Below are 5022 nucleotides of genomic sequence, written 5' to 3'. Positions count from 1 at the left end.
GGAAACTCTTCATACAAAAGAAGCACACTTGGAGAGACTACATTCTCTTTGTCGTGTATGTGGAGAAAGATCAAAAAAGAAATATGACACTCTAGTGAAATTGTGTAGGTATGCCACCGTAGAACTTGACAGCTATCATGGAATAAACATCATGCTTGACAACAGTGACATTCATTCTCAAACATTGTGCAACAAATGTTTTTGCAGGGTGATGAAATTAAAAGGTTCACATGTTCCCTCGAAAATTTCGCTTGATAATGCCTATCAGGAAACACATTCCTTTGTTAACACTCTCAAGGGCCGAGTTCTGGGAATAAACAATGATGAAGACAAGATCAGAGTGCTCATGAAGGAACAGCTAACCATTGTCTCTCCCCTCCTTAGAACAGCAGTGTCAAGTCCAAAGTAATGCAAATTAACCTATATAAACTGGCCTAAATTACCGTGTCTCTTCATGGTTGTGATTTTGTAGAAGTGTGTATGTTCCTTCAAAGACAACAGAAAGGTGTTTTATTTCCTTCTTTGAGAAGTGTCTTTTTTTGTGAAACAAGTCTGAATACTATGTACTGAAAAAGATCTCAGCCTGCTTCTGTGATACAGTTTTAAAGAATTCACTGTCAGCAACTGACTCAGTGACTGACTAATAGAATAACCAGAGTTCTTTTGACACAAACAGTGAATGTGAGAACCCTCTCTCTCTAAGTGTTTACACAAGCAACAGGAGTACCGTTAGCTGCTATCTTGCCTGGCGCGCGGCCCCCCCACAGTGGAGTAATTAACCCCTTCCTGCCCGCGAATAGGACCTGGTAACAAGACTGGTGGTGAGTGATTCTGCATGCTGGCATGCTGTACTTCACACTGCATTCCTAACATTGCTTGTGGGAAATGGACAGCTTGAGTAATTGGGGTGTGAATGGAGTGGAGATTGGAAGAGATTGTGCTGGGACAGGAATGTGTCTGTTTGTATTCTGTCTCTTTGATACACCACACACTCTTTGCATGTACTCTCGACCTTGTCATGCTTGGTATCATTTTAAAGCTGAATGTATCCCCTATTATGCCATGGGTTGCCCGAGTCTATTTGATCGTGTCAGTTGTGTGTGCTTAGTCAAAATACACACTACCCTACTTTCTGGCTGTAGCAGCCAGCACTAGCAGACAGCAGTGGAGCAAGTGTTTTATTTATAGCGGGCCTACTGCCAGGCAATCTCACGCTGCCAGGCCAGCCCAGCTAAAGAGTGAGCTCTGCACAGCAGTGATATACCGATTATAAAGGAATGTACTTTTGTTGTCACCATTTTCCTTCCTCACTTTTGACTTGGCAAGGCCTGTTCGTTCACCAAATTGACATGGCAGGCTTAAGCATCTGACTGTATCATTTGAGAAAATGTATGTGTGTGTGTGTGCGTGTGTGTGTGTGTGTGCGTGTGAGTGTGTGTGTGTGTGTGTGTGTGTGTGCGCTTGTGTGTGTGTGTGTGTGTGTGTGTGTGTGTTGGAGGCACAATAATATCCTATATAGTACGTTTGGAATTAAATCATCTTTACACTTGAGCATATCAAAAACCAACAGTCTGGCTGGTTATTGTGCAGAGTAAATATTCTAGCTGAATTCATTTCGCGAACAAGCATAACCATTATTCAGTTTTGAATGCCTCGATCGGGATTTTTACCTGACAAAACCGCCTCGTCGTTTACTTATAACGCTGCATTTTGCCACTTGAGACTATACATGTTGTGAAACGTGGTCTCTAGATTGACTTTGAGCTAAACTTGTTTCTTGACCACTACTTGGTCATATGCGTCAAACCATCTAAGCAGCAACATCGGATTTCTCACTGTACAGGACAGAGAACAACCTTTCTTTTTGAAATACGAAATTGTTGCAAGAGTGTATTAATAATCCTTGTGACAGTCCAACCATGATAATCGTTTGTATTACTATATGGCATGGAGACGTCCTCCCGGACAAGATTTCTTTTACAGGAGATCAAGATTTTAACGAGATTTGAAGTAAAACAATGTAATGTAAACAGATGACCTTTCTACAGTTTTACTGTGGTAGACCTAAACAGAACGAGTAAACCCGAAACCATCATGTAAACTGAGATATAAAAAACATGCATTGGTCTTGGATGATAACATCGATCGTTGAGATGTTTAAAACACTAACCAACCAACCAACCAACCAACCACTGTTTGAAGTCGTTCCAAGAAAGGTTATGCGCCTGTACGTTTCTTCAAAAGATTTCAGTAAAGCGCTATGCGACTAATACCGTAAACTACCTTGTAAGCTCCCAGTATCGATTAAACGCCCACCTCCTCCTTTTGGTCAAAGTCTGTGTATAGGGTATAGTGACTAGTAAATGCCCAACCCCAAGATTTCGATCAGTTGTGTCAACGGGTTTTATTACTTTGGATGGTGTGGACTGTTCTGCACCCTGCAAGAGGCATTTTCTTTAATGAGAATAAAGACTAGATGCTAAAAGACAGCTATAATATTGATTTAAGACTCTTGCCACTGGAGTATCTGGATAGCCCAGCGAAAAGGATATAAGGATTTGGGAGGCTCTTTTCAATTTGAAAAGGTCTGCTTTGCTTGATTTAAAGGACAGAAAAGTGTTTTAGTACACCATTTCCATCCAAAATAGTTTAGCTTTCTAAAGCAAATTACCCTTTTATTCGCCAGATGGCTTGTATCAGTAAAACTATACAATTATTATCTATTTTGTGTTTTTTAGGATGTGTGTTCATTCAACTATCAATGCGATTAGCGCTGGTTCTACGAACACATGTTCATCTCAGTCACATTTCACAGCGTGCATTTGAATATTAAAATCGTGTTTGGTTTTTATGTTTTTTGTCTATGTAGTTTAGGCAGTCGCACATCGCAAGAAAGATACATCGTACAGGTTCGCTCTTTTGTGCACATAAACATATCATATTTAAATGTTTGTACCAAGAAACCATGCAAATATCACCATTTTTATTGAGGAACTGATCCTGCACAGGGCACAGTACCTCACTTTGGGAAAAAAAATCCGTGCATAAGTTGGCAAGGCGCTTACAAGGTAGTTTACGGTAGTTACCCGCTGGAATCATAGGAATGGCAATGAAACATACTTACACTATTTATTTTACTAGCCCACATAACAGGATCCGCAGTAGTTTTACTTCCTTGTTGGCTCAAGATAACTTCAATACACGTCCTATTTCAGATAAGCTGTGAGATAAGCTGTGAGGAGGTCGCTTGTTTGGAAGGTAGTGTACAGGCAATTGCTGATACAGTGTCCTCCCAACATGACGGCCTGGGACGGTGTTCGTGTTGTGTTTTATGTACTCCCAGTAATGTTTCTTCGTGTGCAAGAAATAAGAGGTAAACAAGCTTTCAAGATATTCTGTATTAATTTCTGTATCAATAAGTATGTTCATGTTGTTCAATAATGTATTTGAATAGTAGTTTTGGCCAAAAAAATATTGCAACAATTTCAAACCCAAATTAAAGCATTAATCCCCATGTCATTTCATTAAAACTTTATATGCCAGTTACGACCGTTCACTGATCCCTTAGGGTCATCTTTTGGATTAAATATTTCTTGTACAGGGGTCACGTGACCGCCGCTCAAGTAAGGGTATCCTCAAAATCGACCAGACGAGAACGGAAGAGCCGAATGAAAAATCGACAAAAAATCACAATTGCCAAAACTTAGCAACTTTGACATACGAGAAGAAAGTCAAACCAATTATGTACCCTGAACAGATTGTTTTGTTTTGCTACCTTGCGTATTTCGCGTGCTATGCTAATTCTACTGATGCAGGTTACACTGATGCAGGTGTCGATCGCAAGAGCGGTCAAAAACGGGATTTTGGCGTCATTTTCCAGGGGTATCATCACACACAATGCTGCACTTTAGCAATGACTTGGTGGATTGCTTTGACACTTTTAGCATATTTTACCAACATACTAGAAATACTTCGTGCGAAAGTATGGATTGTTACAGGTATTTGTTAAAATGTTATGCATTTTTTTTCGAAAGAAGTTTTAAATCTCGTCATAGGATTGTTTACTTGGGTAAACAAATTCATGACTTTGCATGACATTAGAAAAATGATTGATACATACACTGCGAAAGTTTTATGTGCGTATAAGCACTGACGCAAATTTGCTGGGCCTGTGAACACGCTTGATATTTAAGCGATGATTATGGTGCCACAGCGATGCCCAGCCAAGCGTAACCGTAGCAAGTTTTCAGCGATAACAGCTGTCAGCGCGAAACAGCGTCAACGTTCCATTTTTACATTTAGTCAAGTTTTGACTAAATGTTTTAGCATAGAGGGGGAATCGAGACGAGGGTCGTGGTGTATGTGTGTGTGTCTGTCTGTGCGTGTGTGTGTGTAGAGCGATTCAGACCAAACTACTGGACCTATCTTTATGAAAGTTGACATGAGAGTTCCTGGGAATGATATCCCCGGACGTTTTTTTCCCCCATGTTTTCGATAAATACTTTTGATGACGTCATATCCGGCTTTTTGTAAAAGTTGAGGCGGCACTGTCACACACTCATTTTACAATCAAATTGATTGAAATTTGTGTAAAGCATTCTTCGACGAAGGCCGGACTTCGGTATTGCATTTCAGCTTGGTGGCTTACAAATTAATTAATGGCTTTGGCCATTAAGAATCTGAACATGGTAAAGTTTTGACTAAATGTTTTAACAGAGGGGGAATCGAGACGAGGGTCGTGGTGTATACATGTGTGTGTGAGTGTGTGTGTGTGTGTATGTCTGTGCGTGTGTGTGTGTAGAGCGATTCAGAGTAAACTACTGGACCGATCTTTATGAAAATTTACATGAGAGTTCCTGGGTATGATATCCCCAGACATTTTTTTTTTCGATAAATGTCTTTGATGACGTCATATCCGGTTTTTTGTAAAAGTTGAGGCGGCACTGTCACACCCACAATTTTCAATCAAATTGATTGAAATTTTGGCCAAGCAATCTTCGACGAAGGCCGGACTTCGGTATA

Source organism: Littorina saxatilis, linkage group LG4 (genome assembly GCF_037325665.1).
Source record: "Littorina saxatilis isolate snail1 linkage group LG4, US_GU_Lsax_2.0, whole genome shotgun sequence".
NCBI classification, from domain to species: domain Eukaryota; kingdom Metazoa; phylum Mollusca; class Gastropoda; order Littorinimorpha; family Littorinidae; genus Littorina; species Littorina saxatilis.
The sequence above is the reverse complement of the archived record's forward strand: the minus strand, read 5'-3'. Positions refer to the sequence as shown.